The sequence below is a fragment of the Leptodactylus fuscus genome, chromosome 2 (genome assembly GCF_031893055.1).
Source record: "Leptodactylus fuscus isolate aLepFus1 chromosome 2, aLepFus1.hap2, whole genome shotgun sequence".
NCBI lineage: Eukaryota > Metazoa > Chordata > Amphibia > Anura > Leptodactylidae > Leptodactylus > Leptodactylus fuscus.
In genome coordinates this window covers 230,382,589-230,408,529 of record NC_134266.1, presented here as the reverse complement: position 1 = coordinate 230,408,529, position 25,941 = coordinate 230,382,589, and the positions used below count along the sequence as shown (strand labels likewise).

Sequence of the window (25,941 nt, the reverse complement as noted above, 5' to 3'; positions counted from 1 at the left end):
TATTTGCTATGAATTTCTCCTATGAGAAAAAAACTGTAAAAAATAAAAACGCCAAACCTGAAGCATGCAGCATTTAACCCCCCTCCCCCCATAAAAAAACGCCATGGACCCAAAGGATGGCACTTTATTTGCCTATTGACAAAACGGTGACAAACATCCATCACACTGCTGTTATTCAACCACATTGATTTCGGGGGCTATTCATACGTCCCTTTTTTTTTACTTGTCCATTTTTTGACCGTGAATAGACTCAAGAGAAAATGGATTCAGCGTGAATGCAGAATGGTTGTAAAATATGGACGGTTTTCTATGGCTTTTTATGTCATACGTAGCTTAGCTTTAAAAAAAACGCATGTAAAAACGCCACAACAAACGCAGCATTTTTCCTTAAAATAACTGCTTGCGTAGCCATCCGTAAGTGTGAAAGTTTGAAGCTGCTTTTAGTCTTGCTGTGAGTTAGTCGGGTTTCCAGACTCGTCTGTACATTATGCGCTGGCACACGTAAGTCCTGCACACATGTATTTATGTACACAGGAATGTTGTCCAGGCCTCTCCAGGAGGATGGTCATATAATGACTGAAATTACATTGCCTGGAATGGCACAGCCAGAAGAAGGAAGGGGGGGGGGGGTAGATTTTCCGTGCTTTCCACTGAAATTCATTCTGTGGTTTGTGAAGAGAGAAAAAAATGTGCTTTATATTTTGTGAGTGGAGTCACATGACCTGGGTTATGAATAGCAGATTGTAATGAGTTGGTAGTGTAAGTAAGAGAGGAGGCGAGAGCACTCACACAGACACACACACATACACACTCACTGTCTGTGCTGTGTGACGGCGGCTACAGACACTCACACCAGGTGGACACACTCTCTGCCGGAGGCTGGACTTGTGGACAAGGTGAGTGGCCACTCATGTCAATTGCTGGGGGACGGACGCCTATTGTTTTCTTTTAGGGAACTTTTCAGGGAGGAGGGAAGATTTCTCATCTCAGGAAGTTAGAAGAGTTTTTTCCTTCATTAATTGAACCCGGCTGGTGCCCTTTTTTCCATGTTCTTCCCCTTCCAGTCCTTTCGCCTCTTGCCCCCTGGTCATCTGTGCCCTCTGTGATCAGGAGCCGGGGCACAGCGTCTATTGACACGTTGCTTTTTTGTTTGGCTGAGGAAGGGCAGAGGTCACGGCTGTCAGCTTGCTCTGTCTAGAAACCTCCTTGCAATCTTTTTCTCATTTTCTTGGTACTCTGGGCTTCCCCCTTATAGACTTGTGCGTGACTTTTGCAGCTTTCTCTGTCTTCATTCTTACTTTTTTACTACTTCTTAGATCTGTTTCTCTTTTACGTCTTACTCCTTTCTTCCTCCTCGTATTCCCATTACTCTTCTTATTCGGCTTTCTGTACCCTTCTCCCTAACATCTTGACCGGTAACCTATGTAACTTTTTGGACAAATCTGCCAATACACTGTTTAGTGAAATCTCTCCAGAAGACCACCTCTCTGAGAAGACCATCCGCTTATCTATCAGGTTTCCAGGCGCTGACAGATTTTCCATCTCACATTATATTCTATAGTCTGACCATCTTCTATGAGAAGACCCCAACCATCCCCACCCCCCTTTTTCCATTTTGGGTGTTATCGTAAAAAGATTTTATTGTATTTTCTTATAAGGCACTTGTAGGGTTCAGTTGCAGTTTCTTATTGCCAATTTCACTCTTGCACCCTTTCTTTACCATGAGGCTCAGAATTTCACCTTTTCATTACGTTCTTCTCTTTATTCTATTTTTTAAGATTTTGACTTCTGCTTTGCTTATTATACGCGCGATGATAAAAATGACATTTAATAACATTTTATGCATTTTCCTAAAAAGTTGCCCTGTATTATGTCTTACGGCTTATATACCGCCTGTATAGCTTTTCCACCAAGATGTTTTGTTTAATGTTACTCCTAAGTTTACCTATTGCTTTCCTATAGAAAATGGGTTATAGCCACAAAGGGGTTAATAACGCATTTCGCTCTGCTACATTTCAAGGTGGGTTAAGGAATGTAAAATTCTATCCTGCAAGGCATTTGCTATGTTATATCAGAATTATTTCAGTACTGGCTACTGTATACTCCTTGTGCTCACCTTTACCAGTTAACCCTTCGCTATGTTGGAAAATGATATTCGGCGCAATTCCCAAGACCAACCAGCAGGAGTCTCCACTGCCATTTATTATTTTCCAGCATGCTTTAATATTTTTATAGTGGAGGAGGTTGAAGAAGAGGGTATTGGGGGGAAAGGAGGTGAGATGAGGTGAACTCAGAGGAGGGGGGTTGGCACAAGGGTAAAGAAACAGCACCCTTTCCTGCTCCGCCTCTTGCCCCCCGGAGCTGTGTCTGACTGCGGCTCTGTGATTTTGTGTGTGGTACCGCAGGAGGATGATGGTAAAAGGAGGGAGTTCGGGGAAGAGCGGTTTAGTGGCCCTGTGATGTGGTTAGGTAACCACAGCATTGGTTTGTGTGTTGAAGACACTTAGATTGTAGGGAGTGTGACAGAAATGGGAGATTTGCTCGGCTGCTCAGTCCCAGGACAACACTTCAAAGTAGCAAATTAATAAATTGCGGCTCCGTTGGCTGCACCTTATGGGAGAACTCATTGGGGATTTTTTCTCATTGATGACTCATAAATTCTTTTTGGGTTATTACTATATAAGCACATATATTATTTTATCCATTTGTATAGCGCCAACATATTCTGCAGCATTGTACAACATCAATTCCTGTCCCCATTGTAGCTCCCAACCTTCATTCCAAAAAGAACCTATCAGGAGTGTGGACGAAACCCACAGAGAACATACAAACTCATGCACATATGGCCCATGGTCAGATTCTAACCCTGGGCCCCAGTGGTACAAACCATCATGTATATAACAATGTATATATGCTTAGGCGGTGCTCTATGATAAACTGTTTGGGGGTCATGCACAGTACTAAACATTTGGGTTTTATTATAATACCTTACCAAAAAAGTGTTTTTTGTCTTATTTTGACTGAATACACTTGTATCTGATACACAGACATTCTCACGTGGCTTAGTGAACCTAAATGAACATAGTAAGTGGCATGAATAGCAATTCCCTCATTAAACAATTGGATAGTAAAGTATAGCAACCAAGGGATTTCTATTGACCCATGACCATCCTGTCTGCAGAATCCAGGCTGCAGTCTGACAGCTTGTAGTCTGCTGAGAGGTATACAAAGCAGATCACTTCCACGGATGTTATTAGTAACTATAGGAGGTATTCCAATACTACCGGCGGATCAGGGAATTGCTCTTTGTGTAGTTGCCTAACATATATGTTTAGGCCATTATTGTGTTCTTTTTTGCAGAGATTTAAACTGTATACGGGAGAAACAGAAATTGTTAGATTTATCATGAGCGGAATTTTTAAAGAATTGTGTTGGACAAATTGATCAAATATGGCACCAACATTGAAATGTTACTCTGTTTTCTACATCAACCTGTTATTAAGCCCTGGTTCACATCTGCGTTCCGTAATCCATTCGGGAGTTCTCATGGGGACCCCCCGAACGGACTACCGAACGCATTGGCAAGCGGTGAGCTTATGAAAGCGCACGGATCACATAGACTATAATGGGGCCCATGTGTTTTCCGCACGCTGTCCGCACGAGTCATTTGGAGAGAAAAGTATTTCACAATCTACTTTCCTGTCCGTATGACTTGAGCAGAGACCACGCGGAAAACACATGGACCCCATTATAATCTATGGGGTTCGTGTGCTTTCACTGCTCACCGCTTGCCAATGCGTGCAGTAGTCCGTTTGGGGGGTCCCCATGCGGACTCCCCGAACGGATTACCCAACGCAGATATGAACCAGGCTAAAATGATGACAATATTTGTAACTTTTTTAAAACAAAACAAAAAACATTTGCTAAATGTCACCCATCAGCTTGACAGACTTACCATACCCACTTTCCCACCTACTTTGCATAAGGAGTGTGAGTGGAAAAAATGCAAAAAGTTGCTAATCTTTATGCATTATTGGGTTTGATATGTTGCCCCCTTTTATGCAAAGGAAATGCATAAAGGTATCCAACGCATTCGACTAAAGTAGATGAAAATTGATGGTCTATACTTTTTGGAGTAAAGTGTGTAAGTCTGAATTTGTCTTGGACACATTATCTAGCTGTCTAAAGGAAAAACATTGGCAGTATTTTCTTTAAAAAGAAATTAGATAATGAGACCTCTTTTGTCCTGACCCTCTTATTATATTGGGTGTATTGGAGAGCATTTTGATCACCAGATGTGCCTGCCCAAATCTAGTACCCGGTGACATTTCTTGTAGTGTCAGTAGCTAGTAGATGGTTGGTTTCATTTGATATGGGTAAAGAGGTACTGTATGACTTGAAAGTCCTGGGCCCCAATGCAATATATATAATGGGCCCCCATTTCCATGTGTTATAAATAATACTTCAGGCCCTCTAAGGTTCTGGGGCTGGTAGCAATCGTTACCTTTGCATACCCTATAGCTACTACATCCCTGTATAGGATAAGAAATCTGTGTATAAGCACACACCCTGACTGTATAGTGTTTTCAGACCCAAAGAAGTACTTTTTGATTCAGTAACCTGATCATTACTCCCTAGAAGTCTTAGAAATGATGCCTTCAGTTGGGGCAAATATTCAGTTCGCTGCCTTTGCCATGTACATGTAATGGGATTGTCCAGGATCATTTATTTCCAAATATAGCACCACCTTGTCCATTGGCTGTGTGTCATTCACAGCGGTACCAAAAACAGCCCACAGAGAAGAGTAACACTGATTTGAAGGCAACGTATAACTTCATATTATAATCCTGGACAATCTCTTTAGTCCTCTTTTTAAGTCCTGTATAACACCTTAAATACTGTAGTCAGGGGTTGTTGGCACTTTACCCGAGGTGCCCACCCCACCAGACCTCTATAGCCAATCTCATTACATAGCCGTTGGCCAAATGCTTAACTTCCCTTTACCATTGTTGTTTTGGTTGTAAGCAGGCTTGTATTAGTCTATACCAGTGTATTGTCCCATTACATCCATATACTCATTTCTGTAATCTAATAAATGCAAAGGGCAGTTGTACATATATAACACAAGATGGTGGACATGATCTCAAGTCTTGACATTGAAAAGACAGCATCTGGGGGCTAGAAGTGAATCAGGTATGTGGAAGATATAGGACTAAAAACTAAAGGGGGAGAGCTTGTGCCTGCACTCAACTCATAGTGACTGAAGGGCGCCACTAATATAAATAGCATATGGTAGGGGAAGGCCCTGTTAAAAACTTAAGTTAGGATCTAGAAGCTTTGTATTATACCTCTAGAAGGACGAGTACTGGTAATGTAAAGTTTCGGGTGCTTCGTCTGGTAGCAGACCCCTGGTGCAAGTATAGGTAGACAATCTCTGGTGACTGGAATCAGATCTTTAGGAACTGGTCAAGTCTGAAGTTAAATTTGCATTACGCATATACCAATTTTAGTGCTTCATATTTGACCTCCATATTATTCTTTTTAGAGGAACACTTTGGGAGAAATATTTCATGGAGTTGGTAATGGGAATCATGCAGATAGCTTTCTGTCCACATCCATTAGGTCCACATCCGACATACATGGATGGAGTAACTATCGGTGCTCAATAAGGGTCCTGGATCACAGAGTGGTCATGTGGTATAATTGGGGAACAGAACCAAGAATAATACTTTAGGAGGAAAGTGCTTGGCAAGAAGATGACCTGCCGAACTACTTACTTTATACCCACTGCAAAGAGGTAAAAATATGCCAAAAATCCCTGGAGTGCTGCTTTATGGCCATTTGTAGATTAGTAATGACCAGGCGTCAGCTCAGGAGCCCGATGTACACTCTTAGGTAAAGACAGACTCTTTTGGTAACATATTATCTTCTGTTGAGTAAAGGATATACCGGTAAGTATATATATATATATATATATATATATATATATATATGCATTTACCCCTCAGTGTGGCCCTGGCTGCATCACATTGTCATCCCTTGGATGGAGTAGGGGCCACATTTAAGGCCTCCATATTCCATCTGGTTGACCACCGCTGTTCTAGGTCATCTCACAGATTCAGCATTTGGACATTTTTGTACAATTAGCTCTTATAATATTTCTGCCAGAATCGTCTAGTGATCCTTGTGTAGTCATTTCTCTTTGCTTTTTGCCCTGAGCTACATCCATGCGGCTTGCATATAACTTCCAAGTATTCTCTGACTTTATAGATAATTTCATTGACATGATAGTCTCATGTTTCCACAGAGGTTTGTCATCTGATGTTCAGCTCTTACAGTTTCTTTGTGGGAAAATCCGCTCCCTTCGTAGTCGTCTACCTTAGATTGTCGTGTAACTTATAGTCAGAACTTTGTAACTGTACCGTGTTCAGTATGGTTAGATGATTTATAACCATTGCAGACGGGAAGAAGATCTTTATTTTCGACGGCATTTCTAAATAAACTCTGAATCACGATGGAAAACCTACAATTACCGTTGACTGAAGTGTGTAAAATTGATGCTATTTTTAAGTGTGTAGCCTGTACTTGCAAAGTCATACAAATGCGGGAGCTGACAGCACAGTAGTTGTCTGAAGTTTTCTTAAAGGAGTTGCCTGTTTCAGTTGACCCCATGTCTTTGTGGCCTATACTGAGGGAGAACAATCCCATTCAAGTAATGGACGCAGTGGATGCCCATTGATCTCAAAGGGTGTCCTGTAGGGATTTGAGAACAAGCACTTACACAAAGTCATTGCCCCGCAGATAACAATCAGCCTATTTTAGGGGCACAGCCTAGAACTTTAGTGTTGAACGACCTTACATTGTTATTCCGTGAATTGCCACTTTAGTTGCAGCATTGCTTTCGCGTTTTATCTAAATTCTGTATTCTGCTTTTCATTTAAAGGGAACCTGTCACCATAAAAATGCAGCCTAGTCTGTGGGCAGAGCAGGAGAAGTCGAACACAATGTTGGGTCCGTTCACACGATGTAACGTGCCGATGATTCTGACATGTAAACTTGTGTCCGAGTCAGCGCTGCAAAACAGAATCCCATTGACTTCAATAGGTTCCGTTTAGCTCGTGTAACACATTGAAATCAATGGGTTAAAAAGCCTCCCATTGATTTCAATGTGTTACGCGCACTAAACGGAACTCATTAAAGTCAATGGGATCCTATTTTGCAGCGCTGACTAACACGAGTTCACGTGTCAGAATCAACGGCGCGTTACATCGTGTGAACGGACCCATATATTGTTTTGTGGGGAAAAAAGTTCAGTATAAAGTGTAACTTATATAGAACTTTCTGTGCTTAGGAGTCCAGGGAGCCGGGTCACTTAAGGATTGGAATATTTTCTATGGGAAAACCCACTGGACTCCTAAGCATAGAAAGAGTAGGAATTTCAGTCTATATGATGAGTCTTCCCACAAAATGATATATCAATGTGTTCAACTAATGCTCATGTCACTTGACCTAAACCTAGCCAATAGACTCTCCTCCTGAATACAATGGACTCATAGCAATGGATCCTATAATGGTCACTGCGTGGACAGGCCAGTTCTGCCAGAGTGGGAGTCTTAGGGGGCATTCTCATGCAGGGTTTTTCTGTCCGCTTGAGAAGTCGGACATCTTCACTTGCGGACAGGGAAGAACGGGCACGGAGTGCAAAAGAACGCACCCGATGCCCATTCAAGTGAATGACAGGTGTCACGGACACAGCTAGTGTCCGCTCCTAATGCCTGTGACAGATTTTGAGCGGACACTAGGAGCGGACACTACCTGTCGGACACCGACGGTAGTGTGAACGCTCCCTTAGAGAATAGTGGGGTCATTAATAAGGTATATGGGCAAGGGCCATCTTTAGGGTTGCATTTGCACATGCAGGTGTTGTTGCAGGAGTGGATGCAAAAAAAGCACAAACATTTTGTTCGTTTGCATCCATTTCAATAACTAAAAACTACATCACAAACTACAACAAACACTACATTGAAAACTGGAGCTTAGCAGCTTCTAAAATTACTTTTTCCAAAACATATAAAACACATATCTCATTTTTAAGCTGCTAGAAAAATGTAGTTGACTGCGCACATCTGGGGAACAGTAGTAGCAAGAGATAGGAACAATCTGAATCCAGAGCTGTCTGGCCCAGTCCCTTAAGGGCCAGTGACCTGGCAAAGGTTTAGAGTTTCTTTAGTGAGCCTATAATTACTATGTAATATATACAGAAACACTCTGGGTGACATGTGCAAGCAGGTTTAACCAAAGTTCAGATAACACCGCACAGGAGAATTGCAATAAAAGGAAAAATTCTGCACAAAAATTGAGACAAAAACTTTCTATTGACGTCTAAAAATCATTTTGATTGGTCAGACGTACGAGCTGTTTCAAGGACACTCGACAAGCAAAACACATACAAATCACAAAATACCTATTTTTGCCTTTAAGCTTTGAATTCTGCAAATGCAAAAATAATCCCCCGACTGGAAATTTCTTTTGTAAATGAGCTACTAACTGTAACGGATACAGAGGTCTGCCCTGCAGCATTCAAATGGTGTAAGGTATATACTTATAGTCGTTATATATATATATCAGGATAGTTCACAGTCAGAACCTGATGTCTCACTAACTTGTTAATATATAAGATATTATTAGCAAGCCCACTTATAGAATCAGTCATGACGGCATCTAAAAATAGCATCAAAAATTTTGAAAAACTATGTTATGATACGGTCCCTTTAAGACTAAATCCTTATCAAATCTGCTAACGTTCAACAAGCAATGCATACATATAGGATACATATAGGATTTTTTAACCCCATCCCCATTAAATGACAATAGGTCTAACCGTAGTGCGGATCCAGGGTACATCCGCTGCAGAAATTTGAGTGTCAGCCTTGGATTTCTTCCATGGATCATTCTGTAAAATACATGTCGGACATGCCATATCTGTGACGTGTGAACTTGCAGTAATCTCTTTTTGTACTATGTTTTTTTTTAAGTATCCCACAACACGGACACGAATCAGACTATCGCACTGACCTAAAACCTGCCATACACATCAGAAAGCCTGCCCAGGCCTTTGTTCCCCTATGAGATAAGTGTTGTCCGATGTGTCTGGCATCAGCTTATCCCCATCTCCCTACTGAAATAAGGTTTCTGGAGGAGTTGGGAAAGATAGCCATGACAGCTATCTGTGTGTATGACCAGCTTCAGGCATCCTGAATTATCAGACATTTTATGTACTGTATATCTCTCCCAAGGACTTGAGTCAGAGTCTTTTTCAGGAATATACAGAATATCCATGTAGAGTCAAGTCTACTACCTTATATGACCTTCGAAGAAAGTGGAAACTGTATATTATCTTGTAAACTGGATGAAAATTCATGTGAGACTTTTATATAGAAATATATAGAACAAAAGTATAAGATGATGAGCTTCTTGCAGGCTCCTTGATTTCCACTTCTACAGTAGACCTTGACCTACAAATAGTTGGCATCTACACTATGAAGGTGGGTTAGGACGGTATATTATCATGACTGGGTGGTCTTTGAATGGGATAATGACCATTGGTGCAAAGAATGGGAGGATTGTATGGGTGGACCTATCCAACTCCAATCTGGTTGTCCCCATACATATGACACTATTGGCTCCATATATTGGCTGCTCTCTGTTGGGTGAGGCAGATACTTGGGAAATGACACTTTGGTATATATTTGTTCTTCTGCTACAAGTTTATTTTAATTAAGTTAATTTAGTAAGAAAACTGGTTTGAGGTTATTGCCAAAACACAGGAGTGCTCGGTAGGCATGTTTGGTCTTGGCATTGTGTACTGGGAAGGCACAAGTGGGTAGAATTGTATTATATAAACAGCTTAATATCCTTGACATTACATTGCCAAGGATTTAATTCCAAATACCCAGAAGGTAGATATAGTATTGTTCTGTAAAGTTCAGGCTGGTATACCTTGTACCTTGCACTGATGTCTTCTGAGTATGGGAAGCACACTAAGAGCCTATTCACACAGCGGGAAGTGAAAGGAATTTGAGGCAGACTTCCGAATCCATTGTGAGATGGAGCAGGATGCTTATTTTTTCAGTGTCCTTCTTCAGTCTGTGCCTCAGATTCAGGGTGGAATTTAGAATTCCTCCATGTGATCATACCCTAAGGGTTTATAAATAGGGGGAGGTATAGTATGGTAAAGTAGAAAATTTACTTGGACCTGTACCATCTGGACTCAATATGTGTCTAACTACATGTCGTATAGATAAGGCAATGTATATTATGACACTATTGTTTTAGCATAATTTTGTCCTATTTTTGGAAAATTAGTGTTTTCTTTTGGGCCTCCCATGGTTTAACGATGGTCATACACATTAGAATAGTGACTATTTATAGTGTATGGGGTTATCCTGACTTTCTCCCAATGATCTGTTAGATTTTTTACTACTTTAAGTCGGGCAATGGCTTGCTTCTTTCTTCATTCAGAAGACATGAAGTTTGTACCAAGTATGAGTGAGATACATAGCTGCCTTCCGAATGACAGCTTTCTGAATTGTATGGCCAACTGTATTTGGCTCTGTGCATAGACCAGTAGGTTTGGAAACTCAAGAAACTTCTCTAAGACTTCCACCGATAACATAAACCATAATTCTGGGTCGGACTGGCTGTGTGATAGATGAGAACAACACTCAACAAACCCTACTGATTTACTCTTGCTGTTCCATAAAGGTTCCCACTGATGTTCCATATAGGTGCCCACTGGTGTTCCATAAAGGTGCCCACTGGTGTTCCATAAAGGTGCCCACTGGTGTTCCATAAAAGTGCCCACTGGTGTTCCATAAAGGTGCACACTAGTGTTCCATAAAGGTGCCCATTGGTGTTCCATAAAGGTTCCCAATGTTCACATGTATTCTGCCATCAAAAGTGGTGGAAACCTTGATAGAGCTCCTCATGAAAGGGACGAATGTACATGGGAACAAAGCCATATGTAGACTTCTTGTAAAACCAAAGGCATTCCAGGCATATTAAGTGTTCAGTATATCCATATGGCTCAACAGAAATGGCATGAATTGATGATTGTAAGAATTTCTGTCCTTGTAGACCCTTTTCAGCCATCTGTAGAAGTGTTTTGTGCTTCTGGTATAAGGGCCAAGAAAAATTATTTTCCATGATGAAATGGTAAAGGTCTTTTCAGGGTAATTCAATAACAATTCTAAAAGTTGCTGTGCCCACTACTTCCTGCAGCAACACATTGGATGTGCCAACTGGCTTGTAGCTTGGAATGGCCATCAAATTTATATTGGATAGATGTTAATGTTGAGTTACGGGGCGCTCATGCTGGGCAAACAAGGGGTATAATGAGCTTATGTGCGTGTGGTCACAATCGAGAGGTATCGTGTACTGTGGGGCAGGATTAATGTACAGTGCTACAATTATTTGTGGGGTGCGGTAAATCTGTGAAACCAGGGAAGACTGCAGGGCAGGATTAAGACACAGAAAAAGTGAATTCAGTGAAGCATTTATAACCTCCTGGATCATAACAGGAAATGCAATGAAACAAGGGCTCGTCACGTGTTCTTTCCCAGTCCTTCTGTTTGTACATTTTGTACATGTATTTTTAGCTTTTGTCTGTTTTCTAGTTATATTTATCTATGTTTTCTGCATATGTGTATCTTACAGTTCATATACAGAATATGGGACATATATGGTAGATCTTTATATGACTATTAGGTAATATTATATATGGACTTATTACAGCATTTACAGAGCTTGTTAGGATGAGTTTTGTGGATGAGGTGGATTCTGCCTCAAAATCAGCTACAAATTCCATCCTGAATACATTTGTAGCCAACAACCGACATAGGACGCTGCAAAAATAAGTGTCCTGCTCGTTCATCCCATGGAAGTGATTCAAGAGTCATTTTCAAACATATTGGTTTACATAAGAGATTGGATAACACTGGACAGCCAAATATGGGGCTGGTTTTGTCACCCCGTACAGAAGGGCCTGGTGATTGTTTCTCCATCCATGCTCTTTATGACTCTGGGACTTGTTCCTTATCCTCTTTTATTATGTAGATTGTGAGCCCCATATAGGAATCACAATGTACTTTTTTTTTCATTTAAGTATGTCTTTGTAGAATGGGAGGAAATCCACGCAAACACGGGGAGAACATACAAACTCCTGGCAGATGTTCCTGGCAGGATTCGAACCCAGGACTCCAGTACTGCAAAGCTGCAGTGCTAACCACTAAGCCACCATGTTGCCCCCTTATCCTATTTTTTGTGAATAATGTAGTTTATCTAAATAGGGGAAAATTTAACAGGCACACCTACCCAATAGGGGATGAGACCATCCATTCTCTCTAGGGCTGGCCATACATTTTAGATTTCAGTAGGCTGCCATGTGGCGTCAGATTGATAATGGGATCCTTCATACGAACAATGTCATCATGAACATTAACAACTGCCAACTTAAGGGGCCAGTTTAGTTTCTAAAAAAAGAAGTCTCATGAGTCTTATGATCCGCCTAAAGGGTACAATCATGCCAAATACTGAAACACTGGTATGTCAACAGCCGGCCAGAAATATCCAGCATGGATGTTCTGTTTCCGGCATATTCATGTCAAATAGCTGGCCATTTGTCACCTGAAATGACGGCCAACCAAAATTCGTCCGACCAAAGTTTGATGTGTATTGGCGGCTTTAGGGCTCAATTTGCACATACATGCTTGTCCATGTGGAACAGTGGTTAAATGCTACTGCATGATATGAGATACTTATAGTCAGAAAATACATTCTGAAAGGACAAAAATGAGTAAAAGACATATATGTTAGTGTGTATATGTGACTACGTGACTACCTTTACATAATCCATATATGAGTGGTCCTACATTCTAGGGATCAGTGGGATCCCAGCAACTAGACTCCCATCTAATGATTATCACCTTCCTATGCATATCCTAAATGATACGTTAACCTATTCATGTTTTATGTACATCTAAACTAATTTTCTTGACTTAACAGACAACATCAAGGCTACTTTTATCATTTGTGGCACATGCTTGCTTGTGATTTTATTATCACGACCTCGGACTACAGTGACTCTATTATACTAAGAGATTTGGATGAAGTAGCAGAAACTTCTAAATTCTAATACTGATTTTTATTGCTCTCCTTATATATACATTATTCAGCTAACTTTCCAAAATCCTAAAGTATATTTGCACTGTTATATGTTGCGTACATGAGAAGTATCTTATATATATATATCTTATATTCTACAGTTTTTAACAGTTTTTCCCTCTGTATGCAATATCTGTAGTTTTCATTCCTCTATGAACTGGTGTGCGGACATTAGCATCCATAAACTGCATGCAGTAAGCGCAGGAGAATCTGCTCTATAACTGGCTCTTTCACTCGGACGTATATGCGGGATATACATGCAGGACATATATAGAGAAGTACTGACTTACCGGTATTGAAGCTGTATGGGTATCTTCACATAGATATAGTTAATATAGATAAAAGAAGACGTGTCCATTCATCTAGGGGATGAAAAAGGACATGAATGAAGAGGGAGGGGGGTAATTGTTAGATCATAACGCCCTTTCTAGACTGTTCTTAGCTTCAAATATGATGAATTTGCATTGCCTACGATTTCCATTGGTGCATGTATCCTTTAGTTAGTCACAACTATCCTAATGAAAAATTCACCAACATACACACTGTGGGATTATTAAAGGATTATCTTATCTTATCTTAAATATATATATATATATATATATATATATATATATATATATATACTACAAGTAGATTTACTAACATCAAGCTGTAAAAGTGAGATTTGCTTTATTGGTTAATATGATTTATGGGTTTATCATATTGGTTTTTTCCAGTGAGTAAACCTCTCTAGTGCCATGCTGATATCCACGCTTAGATGTGGGTTACTCTGTAGTGTGCACTTTGGCTTACCCTTAGGTTCCAAGCTGAGGTCATAAAGTGAAGGCCATGAGATCCAGGTCAACGAATAAAGCTCTGTTTTGATCCTAACAGGTTATAATTATATTCTGGAAATTCAGGAAAACATTCCCACCCTCTTGGTCCATGAATACAGGATGTCTAGCTCTGAACTTATAAGTGCAGGACATCCCATGTATCTTACACTCTTTCCAAGTCAAAGCCAAAATCCATATTTTGGACTGTTTATGTTTCTACCTCACAAAGGCTAAAATGATTCCCCATTTTGGGTTAAATAATAAATCATCTGACGCTGAATACTTTACTGTTTTCCAAGTTTCTGGCCAATGTACTCACTGAGCTTGCTGCTGCTAAAGAAGTCACCATTATTTCCCTTGCTCTATCTAAAACTGTAATGTAATAGATGGGTTTGTCTGACAAAGATGCATTTTATTTCTATAGAGATTAGGTATATGGTACAAGAGTAGATCTCTGATATGCAATAAGGGTCTGATATCCCCATAGATGTATGTTAGCCAAAATAAATAAGATTGAGTGTAATCTCTGGGTAAGGCTACATGCATTGTAGGGATGTATGCATTGTAGAGTCTGTGGGAAAATGGCATGGATGGCACATTGATCAAAGTTTTGTGCTGTTCTTACCCTCCTTGGACCCATTCATTTCCTGCAAAATGGACTGGAATAGGACCTGTCCTGAGTTTTCCCTCGGGTTCATGGACTTGTGCATGGGGCCATGGATATTGGGTCAGGGAAAACACGGCTAAGACACTGAAAAAGCACACATTTATGTGCATGGAGCCTAAGGCTGCCGTAAAGGGAACCTTTCACATTGTATATTCAGTCCGATTTATGAGCAGCTTGTTAAAGACTGGAAAAAGCTGAGCAGATTGATATATAGCTTTCTGGAAATATATTTAATATAAGTTGTATTTTATTCATTTCAGTCTTTTATGCAGGAGTCCAGTGGGTGGTCCTATTATGTAACGAACAGCTATTATTATATACAAACCAGGAAAATGTAAAGCACCATGGAATTAATGGTGCTATATAAATAAACAACAACAATAATAATAATAATAATAATAAGAAGAAGAAGACTGTCAGTCATTGAACAGCACCACCCACATGACTCATCAGCATAGAAAATAGAGGGATTTCACTTAATAAAAGTGATACTGAATCTTTTCCTACAAAACTAAGTATCAATCTACTCAGCCCCTCCTGCTTTTTAACATGCTGACAGGTTCCCTTTAAGAGATCTCCACTTGTTTATTTTATTATATTTTATTACATTACTTTTTTGCTTCTTGACTTGGTCGTTTTCCAGGACGTGTAAGACATTGCATACATTTCAAGAGCAATTCACTTGCTGAAAACTCTTAGAAACAAAGAACCTGGAAAATCAATTTCATTACATAATGTATATTCTTCTAAGCCATTGTGTATGTAGGTATCCCATACTGCACCGTGAAGGCAGATGATTGTTTCCTTACTTGGTTGACTAGATTTTCTTTAGTTCCCCGAATTTAAGTTTGCCTTGCTTGTGGGTGCCTCACATTGCCAATTTCACCCCTCCTCCCCTCATCTTCTCTAATAGCCCTCCTGGAAATCAGGATACGCGACCTCCCTCTCCCTAGCCAGACGTGAGCCACTAATGAGCAGCGGGTCTGGGCTCGCCTGGAATAAGACGCATATATCACTTTATTTTATTTGAATAAGCCAAACATAAGAGGGATTGACAGAGGAGGGCTCCAGTGAATAGGAGCCTTGTTCATTCAAGCCCTGGCGTTTATTTAAAGGGGGGATCTTGGACACTGAACCAGAGAAGTTTAAGAGAACAGATTTACCAGCATACCTGTATATACATATGTATAGTATATGTCTATATTACGTAATAGGGCTACAAACTTTATTTAGCCCAAAAATACTGTATTCGAAATTTCACCCCTGGCCTGGGCAGCCGCCCATCCTAAGACTACATGCATACAACTATGATTGACCAGCACATGGATGACATCCATTTAATCGAATTCCCCGATCCTTACGCCATTACCCTGATGCCATCGAGGTAGAATCGAGAATCCTCCTTACAAATCAGATGGTCAGAGGTCCTGTCGAAATAGGTGGGTAAATCAGATGAAGTATATGGTCAGCTTTACTCCGGTCAGTTCCATTGTTAGATCTAGGCTGACTGTGTGAGAGTAGCTGCAAATATAAAAATAAAATCAAAACAGATTTGTCATATCCGCTACGGATCCTGTAAATGCAGAACCTTTGACGCCAGTGTGATCAATGCTTTAGACACACCAAGGCAGTCTAGTCAAGTCATAATGTACAATGTCTCATAGAAATGCATTTTGGACCATAATCTCCCATAATTTACAACTGGATCCCCGGTCATGTGTACTAGTAGTAGCTTCTCTAGTAAAGTACTATTTAGCTGTGAGGGGCTTAATAACAAGGTCTGGTGATGATAATTGGGCCATATAAGGCCGGGGCCACATGGGCCGGAAACGCCACGGGAAAAAAATCACGCTGTGTTACATAACTACAAAGTGGATGGGATTCTTGCAAAACTCATGCCCACTTTGCGGTAAAAACCGCAGCACGGACATGCCGCGATTTCTAGAACTGGCGCGTTTTTGGAAATTGCAGCATGTCAATTATATCTATGGAAATGCCATCGGCTTCCCCGTAGATATAATTGTAACTGAAAGTCAGCGGAAGAAAACTCCGCAAACTTTCTGTTTAAAGCGCTGTGAGAAGAACCGCGATGCGTTCCCGACACGCTATAAAGCGCGGCGGGTTGTCCCATGGGGCTTTAGTCTAAATGACATGAACTTTTTGATAAATGCTGCAGACACTATATCTACCTGACTGCAGGAGTCCCTGATATTAGACCCCCACCAATCACATATTGATGACCCAACCAAAGTCATCAATATATACGTCCTGAAATACCCCTTTAAGTCTACTAGAAGTGAAAGAGTTAATGAGCTTAGCATGAAATTAGGAGAGGGCTAATGACTTGCATGAGATGGTATCTATTATATGGCGCTCCTTTAGGCTTTGTCTGGTTTATAACATTACTCATGGGCTCGGCTAAGTGATCCATGGACTTTCTTGATGTTGTGTTGTATAATTGAGCATCTCTTTCCTGCATCGCTGTAAACTGTGTTGATTGTGATTGGTTCATACAATATCATTGGGCCAGCTGGCCTGCAAAAGCATTCATGGGCTTCAAATGTTTTCATTGATATGTCATATGTTCAGCAAGCAGTGCGAGCAATCCTCTCATCATCTTCATTGGAGTCATTTTCAAAATGAAACCTTTGTTCCTGGATAATGATTCCAGGCTGTGCGGGTCTCACTATGGTAGGTGTGTACAGCAGCCTTTCCCAGCTGTCTGGGGAGATCACAAGCTATGGTGTAGCCTAATGTCTTCAAGAGGGGCTCACATGGAATTATACTAAACTCCACTGTCTTTCCACCGGACTCACGGCAGATCCGCAATCCTCGGGGCTCTCATCTGGGGTGGCAAAAAAATCTACAGCTGCGAAACTACACTTGGCAATGTATTGTGGTCCAGGAACATGCAAACGTAGATATTTGGAAACGTTACAGGGAGTCTATGAGATGGGAAATGCCTCCCAAACCAATAATAGTGCTGTGTGGGCGCCTTTAGGCCGGGTTCACACGGAGTTACGTGCCGCGAGATTTGGCACGTAGACGCCGCGTGACCCTTTGCGTGCCGTACACGCTCCCATTCATTTCAATGGGAGCGGGGAGCGTATGCGCCGCGCTAGTTTGCGGCCGTGAATAAATGCACGGCCGCAAACTAGCGCGGCGCATACGCTCCCCGCTCCCATTGAAATGAATGGGAGCGTGTACGGCACGCAAAGGGTCACGCGGCGTCTACGTGCCAAATCTCGCGGCACGTAACTCCGTGTGAACCCGGCCTTAATAGTTGCAGTAATATACACTAGGCAATGAAGCAATGCAGAGATAATCATCTTTATATGGATATACAAACCAACCTGCAAACACATCGAGGGCGGACCTGATTTTTCATTTTTGCCTACAAGTGCCCCAGATTTCTGCCGGAATCACTGCCCTTTTAGCTATGACTGACATCTTCAGCTGCTCTTGGCCTTATGGCTGTCTGTAGACAGACCTGGCAATACCATTGGAAGACAAAGAGGAAAAATGAAAAGGAAAAAAAAAAAATTGGGGTTTTGTAAAAGTTGTAAATAGCGCCACTGTTTCCCATGGCGGTGGCTGGTACTGCAACTCACTCCCTTTTAAGTTACAAATGACTGTTTTGCTGAGATATTCATTATGCGTACGCCTATAACTAACATTTACAGCCATTTTCTCGTTATTTATTTACAACAGATTGTATTGTAGTAACAATATGTGACAGCAAGAAATGATCTTCCAACATATTGTGACAGTAATAGGGATTTCTGTATAAATACACATGGATCATTTACTTTACGGCATCTGTGTCAGTTTATACATAGATGCCTGGCTACATGGCAATGTATATACAGTATTCTAGTTAAGTATATACAGAACTGTATACTGCATGCCAGTTTATTGCCTCAGTCTGTATATCTACCATGATGACAGCCGTGATGACTGATGGATTAAAACCGTGCTTATCTTTAACTATACTCCCTGTTTAGTTCTGTGGCTGTACACACAGACAATACATAGCTAAAGCAATAGAGACAATATAAAGCTATTTTCGCATCTGCTTCGGAGGTCTTGTTAGAAGCCTCCATTGCCGAAACTGTCAAAAATAATGGATGAAAACCTAAACGCAGGTCTTTTCTATCCAGCAAAATGTCACACACCATAATGGACAGACCCTATTATAATCACATCGTATCATACAAATTGTACAGTGCTAAGGAATATGTTGGTGCTATACAAATAAAATTATTATAGATCCATTCCTGGTGGGATTTCTATTTTTTGTTCTTATAAGTGATACAAAGTAACAGAACTCTTCTGTACTGCTCAAAAAAGATACCAGCCATGTTGTATCTTTTTATCTACCGTTGTTACAATTTGAAAGTGTTGTCTAAAGCTATACCCTTCTCTATAAAATGATGCCCTCTCGTGCTAAGCCATACACCCTTTGAGTGAGTGAGTCTCAAAAATGTCTAAAACGCATACTCATTTTTGACATCTGCTTTGCTGTGTCCATTGTTCTGGCCCTTTGGAAACAAGGATCACTAAAATACTAGACACCAACTAAGGGCCATTTTTATAGGCTAGGGGGTCCTGTTTAAGCTTTTTTGTAAGTGGGTCCTTCCCCCTCCTAATATATTTTCCCCTTAACTAGCCCCACATAAGGCCCCTTGCCACCTTAACCACAAAAAAATTAAGAATATTCACATATCTCCATTGCCACAGACCTGGGTGTAATGATGTCTGTGGCTCGGCGCTCATCGCGTTTCCCGGCCACTCACATCATCAGCGGAAGGCTGAATAATGGAGCGATAAGGTGATAGCGCCATCATAAGGGCACAGATAGAATTGAACTCACTACCTGCTGCCCGAAACAGCGGGACAGCACCCAAAATGTGGAATTTCCCACTCGATCCGGGTGGCAGATGTACCGTTTGTCTTATGTTTAAACCGGCCTGCACCAAAAGTGCCCAACAGACACCTTTACTATAATGGGATCCATTGAGTGTCTGATCTTTTAAACTGAAACCACCGGATGAAAAAGTCACTTTTTCATCCAGCAATTTTCATTGCATACAGCGATAGAGACTCCAACGTGAATGTAGCCTAATAAATGTAGGCATGTGCACCAGTATTTAGGCGAAAATTGTGAATTCTGGCACATTTAGCTTACTTAATCTCACCCATGTTGTTCCACATTTCCTAACATACAGATCACCTATAAAATGAGTAGATCACCACCTGCTACCAACAGCTATTCCATTGTGAATGGTCTCCTTGATGAAAGCTGAATGGACTTGGAAATCTTTAGCGCATTTCTAACATATATAAAGTCTTGACTATACGTTGACTAAAGATCTGTTTATGTCCAGTCTTTCGTGTCTTCTCACTACAAGCTCATTGCACATCATCCAGTAACACTCAGTTGTCAATATCACGTGACTGTTGGCAGATATTTGTGCCAATTCTCCCATTTAGATAATCCCATTTGCCATGGGTGAGTGGCACAGCCCATCGCTAAACTATTACAGGTGAAATTATTTCTCACTTCAACCTATTCTACGTTGACAGAGAATTCTACTACTGAATATTCTTGTGGAATAGATCAGCTGTGTAAACACAACTATATCTAATGCTCAGGCCCGACACAACACGTCCGCGAATCTGACTGCGAACAATACACATACAGTGTGTATGTCTCCGGACAATCGAAAGCTGTGCCTACCTAAAAGTAACATTAAGCGGCTTTCCCTTGAACATAACCTTATTTAATGTTGTGCAGAGCTAAATGTTAAACATAAAGAACTCAGAATTTTGCAGAGTTTTAAAGAATTTCTCCAACCATCTTAGTAGTGACAGTCTATTGTCTTGATCAGTTGTTGACGTATATGACCATGAATGCAGGAACTTTCTATGGTCTGGGACTTGTTAGAAATCTCCTTATTGTGGACAGGTTATCAGGCAGGGACACTAAATGTATGAGAAGATAAACTTGTTATAATAAGGAAACCATTGGCTGTTCCTGTATTCATGGTCATATGCATTGGCCGATCAAGACAACGCACTGTCGTCACTAAGATGGTTAAAGGAAATCTACAAATTGAAATATAGATATGTTCATAGGAAAACCCTTTAATATTCTAAAAAGCAGGTAAATAACCTCAGTCTTCTTGATCAGAGACGTAAAGAGTAGTAGAGCAATGTGACATCTCTTTACTAGAGATGAGCGAACACTGTTCGGATCAGCCGATCCGAACAGCACGCTCCCATTAGAAATGAATGGAAGCACCTGCGACGCCGGCCAGCCGGCAAAGTGTACGTGCCAGGTGTTTCCATTCATTTCTATGGGAGCGTGCTGTTCGGATCGGCTGATCCGAACAGTGTTCGCTCATCTCTAGTAAAGAGATGTCACATTGCTGGATACGTTCAGCATTAGCCATGTTTACATTGTTGCTACTTATGTGTCATTGGGACAAAAGCTATTACATTATAATGGAGAGTGAAAGCCTCTTATAAGCTTTAGAGAGACGTATTCACTTGTCACACAACTGCATTCGATTATAAGCAAGGTGCAATCCTAAAAGGTATACAATGAGTCATGGAAAGCAGTTACTGTAGATGCTCAGATGTACAAGTACCTTGTCTGGTACACCATCACCTGCTCTAAATGATCCTCCGTGTGCCTATGGTAACAAAACACATGGTCTGAAACAAATAAAAATTTGGTGAAATCACTCAATAAAAAAAAAAAATTGTCACCTTTCCATAAATAATGGCATTCAACGCAATTCAGCAGATGAAAAGCCGCAAATATAAAGATTAGAGATGAGCGAATACTGTTCGGATTAGCCGATCCGAACAGCACGCTCCATAGAAATGAATGGATGCACCTGATACTTCCGCTTTGACGGCGGCCGGTCGCTTAACCCCCCGCGTGCCGGCTACGTCCATTCATTTCTATGTGAGCGTGCTGTTCGGATCGGCTGATCCGAACAGTACTCGCTCATCTCTAATAAAGATGTTCCACCAATAAGACGAACAATTCAAGATATTTACGGTAGAATGAAACATATGTCTGAAACTTTGTCTGAAACTTTGACAGTCACCATTCTGATAAATATGTGACCAGAAATGCAGAGGAATCCTATAAAGGTGCCCAATAGAGATGAGCGAACACTAAAATGTTCGAGGTTCGAAATTCGATTCGAACAGCCGCTCACTGTTCGAGTGTTCGAATGGGTTTCGAACCCCATTATAGTCTATGGGGAACATAAACTCGTTAAGGGGGAAACCCAAATTCGTGTCTGGAGGGTCACCAAGTCCACTATGACACCCCAGGAAATGATACCAACACCCTGGAATGACACTGGGACAGCAGGGGAAGCATGTCTGGGGGCATAAAAGTCACTTTATTTCATGGAAATCCCTGTCAGTTTGCGATTTTCGCAAGCTAACTTTTCCCCATAGAAATGCATTGGCCAGTGCTGATTGGCCAGAGTACGGAACTCGACCAATCAGCGCTGGCTCTGCTGGAGGAGGCGGAGTCTAAGATAGCTCCACACCAGTCTCCATTCAGGTCCGACCTTAGACTCCGCCTCCTCCGGCAGAGCCAGCGCTGATTGGCCGAAGGCTGGCCAATGCATTCCTATGCGAATGCAGACTTAGCAGTGCTGAGTCAGTTTTGCTCAACTACACATCTGATGCACACTCGGCACTGCTACATCAGATGTAGCAATCTGATGTAGCAGAGCCGAGGGTGCACTAGAACCCCTGTGCAAACTCAGTTCACGCTAATAGAATGCATTGGCCAGCGCTGATTGGCCAATGCATTCTATTAGCCCGATGAAGTAGAGCTGAATGTGTGTGCTAAGCACACACATTCAGCACTGCTTCATCAAGCCAATACAATGCATTAGCCAGTGCTGATTGGCCAGAGTACGGAATTCGGCCAATCAGCGCTGGCCAATGCATTCTATTAGCCCGATGAAGTAGAGCTGAATGTGTGTGCTAAGCACACACATTCAGCACTGCTTCATCAAGCCAATACAATGCATTAGCCAGTGCTGATTGGCCAGAGTACGGAATTCGGCCAATCAGCGCTGGCTCTGCTGGAGGAGGCGGAGTCTAAGGTCGCTCCACACCAGTCTCCATTCAGGTCCGACCTTAGACTCCGCCTCCTCCGGCAGAGCCAGCGCTGATTGGCCGAAGGCTGGCCAATGCATTCTTATGCGAATGCAGACTTAGCAGTGCTGAGTCAGTTTTGCTCAACTACACATCTGATGCACACTCGGCACTGCTACATCAGATGTAGCAATCTGATGTAGCAGAGCCGAGGGTGCACTAGAACCCCTGTGCAAACTCAGTTCACGCTAATAGAATGCATTGGCCAGCGCTGATTGGCCAATGCATTCTATTAGCCCGATGAAGTAGAGCTGAATGTGTGTGCTAAGCACACACATTCAGCACTGCTTCATCAAGCCAATACAATGCATTAGCCAGTGCTGATTGGCCAGAGTACGGAATTCGGCCAATCAGCGCTGGCCAATGCATTCTATTAGCCCGATGAAGTAGAGCTGAATGTGTGTGCTAAGCACACACATTCAGCTCTACTTCATCGGGCTAATAGAATGCATTGGCCAGCGCTGATTGGCCAGAGTACGGAACTCGACCAATCAGCGCTGGCTCTGCTGGAGGAGGCGGAGTCTAAGATCGCTCCACACCAGTCTCCATTCAGGTCCGACCTTAGACTCCGCCTCCTCCAGCAGAGCCAGCGCTGATTGGCCGAATTCCGTACTCTGGCCAATCAGCACTGGCTAATGCATTGTATTGGCGTGATGAAGCAGTGCTGAATGAGTGTGCTTAGCACACACATTCAGCTCTACTTCATCGGGCTAATAGAATGCATTGGCCAATCAGCGCTGGCCAATGCATTCTATTAGCGTGAACTGAGTTTGCACAGGGGTTCTAGTGCACCCTCGGCTCTGCTACATCAGATTGCTACATCTGATGTAGCAGTGCCGAGTGTGCATCAGATGTGTAGTTGAGCAAAACTGACTCAGCACTGCTAAGTCTCTGCATTCGCATAGGAATGCATTGGCCAGCCTTCGGCCAATCAGCGCTGGCTCTGCCGGAGGAGGCGGAGTCTAAGGTCGGACCTGAATGGAGACTGGTGTGGAGCGATCTTAGACTCCGCCTCCTCCAGCAGAGCCAGCGCTGATTGGTCGAGTTCCGTACTCTGGCCAATCAGCGCTGGCCAATGCATTCTATTAGCCCGATGAAGTAGAGCTGAATGTGTGTGCTTAGCACACACATTCAGCTCTACTTCATCAGGCTAATAGAATACATTGGCCAATCAGCGCTGGCCAATGCATTCTATTAGCTTGATGAAGCAGAGTGTGCACAAGGGTTCAAGCGCACCCTCGGCTCTGATGTAGCAGAGCTGAGGGTGCACAAGGGTTCAAGTGCACCCTCGGCTCTCCTACATCAGAGCCGAGGGTGCGCTTGAACCCTTGTGCAGCCTCGGCTCTGCTACATCAGAGCCGAGGGTGCGCTTGAACCCTTGTGCACACTCTGCTTCATCAAGCTAATAGAATGCATTGGCCAGCACTGATTGGCCAGAGTACGGAATTCGGCCAATCAGCGCTGGCCAATGCATCCCTATGGGAAAAAGTTTATCTCACAAAAATCACAATTACACACCCGATAGAGCCCCAAAAAGTTATTTTTAATAACATTCCCCCCTAAATAAAGGTTATCCCTAGCTATCCCTGCCTGTACAGCTATCCCTGTCTCATAGTCACAAAGTTCACATTCTCATATGACCCGGATTTGAAATCCACTATTCGTCTAAAATGGAGGTCACCTGATTTCGGCAGCCAATGACTTTTTCCAATTTTTTTCAATGCCCCCAGTGTCGTAGTTCCTGTCCCACCTCCCCTGCGCTGTTATTGGTGCAAAAAAGGCGCCAGGGAAGGTGGGAGGGGAATCGAATTTTGGCGCACTTTACCACGTGGTGTTCGATTCGATTCGAACATGGCGAACACCCTGATATCCGATCGAACATGTGTTCGATAGAACACTGTTCGCTCATCTCTAATAATGATGTCTATGAGCATCCACAGTTTTTGTGAACGTGTATGATATTACAGTAAGCACATTGTGAATGGCCTGTCTGCTGGTCTTCCTCTGGTGGATACCAGAAATACCTGCTAAAGAAATAGTTCCGGTCTTAAATGAGCATATGTAGTCGGCTATACTAACAAACACATGAGTTCATTGTGGTCACATTTTTTTTCTTTTCGGAGAAGAGGCACTACTGGGTGTAAGGTCATGCAGGCTCGCGTCTGTAAAATTCCTATATGTGTAGGGGCACACATAGGCAGAGTAGGCAATTGCCTAGGATGTCATTGAGGGTGGTGCAGTGTTTGGGAACAAAAAAACGATTCTACCTTTAAATTTTTTACCAATAATTTTTTTTAGTAATTAGGATTTATTAGGAGAGGTAGAGCGGGTGAAATTTAATGAATGGTTGCATATCTGATATCAGCATATTGATATCTGATATTGGCACATGAGCAATGGAGTAAATTCATCTCTACACTGTGTATATGTCAGATCCCACTGGAGCTGGGATGTAATGTCATATCCCAACCCGAGGGAGGTCAGTCATGCCAGGAAGGGTTTGGAAATATATAACCACACTGACCAAATTACTCTATGGGACAGAAACGCCTCGATTTGCCCGCGGCGCTTTTTGGCTATGGGACGTCCCGTGGGGCCGTAGCCTAAAGGAGAAATTACTATATAGCATGTGCAGTATTATATTGCATATTATATTGGGACATGTTAATAAACCTCTTGCACAGCAGCATAACTCTGTACTTTAGGGTATAAAAATCAAGTGACAGATTTACGTTAAAGGTGGAAGGGCAAGCCCTGAAAATACTGCCCTTTGGCCCCAATAGAGCTTAGTCTACATCTGAATATATGATAATAACAAAGCAATAGCTGCTAACAAATCCCATCATGGTCGCATATCACATAGTTATTTCCTGTGCTGGGATTGAGGTGGGTATTATAGAGATTGTATACAGATATATGTACTAAGACACATTCAGCACCGGATATACCTCTCGGGTGATTGTAGTTACAGATTGTCTGGAGCCTTAGGCTTCCCCCATTAAAAAGACCACACCTAAAGTCACGTATGGCTGTTACATGTTC

At 42.0% G+C, this 25,941-nt stretch overlaps 1 protein-coding gene across 1 annotated transcript in view; it reads left to right on the top strand.

Annotated features, from left to right (window-relative positions):
* Positions 1-766: 766 nt before the first annotated feature.
* RARG (retinoic acid receptor gamma) overlaps positions 767-25,941 on the top strand; it is a 141,415-nt gene continuing 116,240 nt past the window's right edge. Inside the window, exon 1 of the mRNA XM_075265829.1 lies at positions 767-896. The gene's annotated coding sequence lies outside the window, so the exon portion shown is untranslated. The remainder of the gene's footprint in view (positions 897-25,941) is intronic.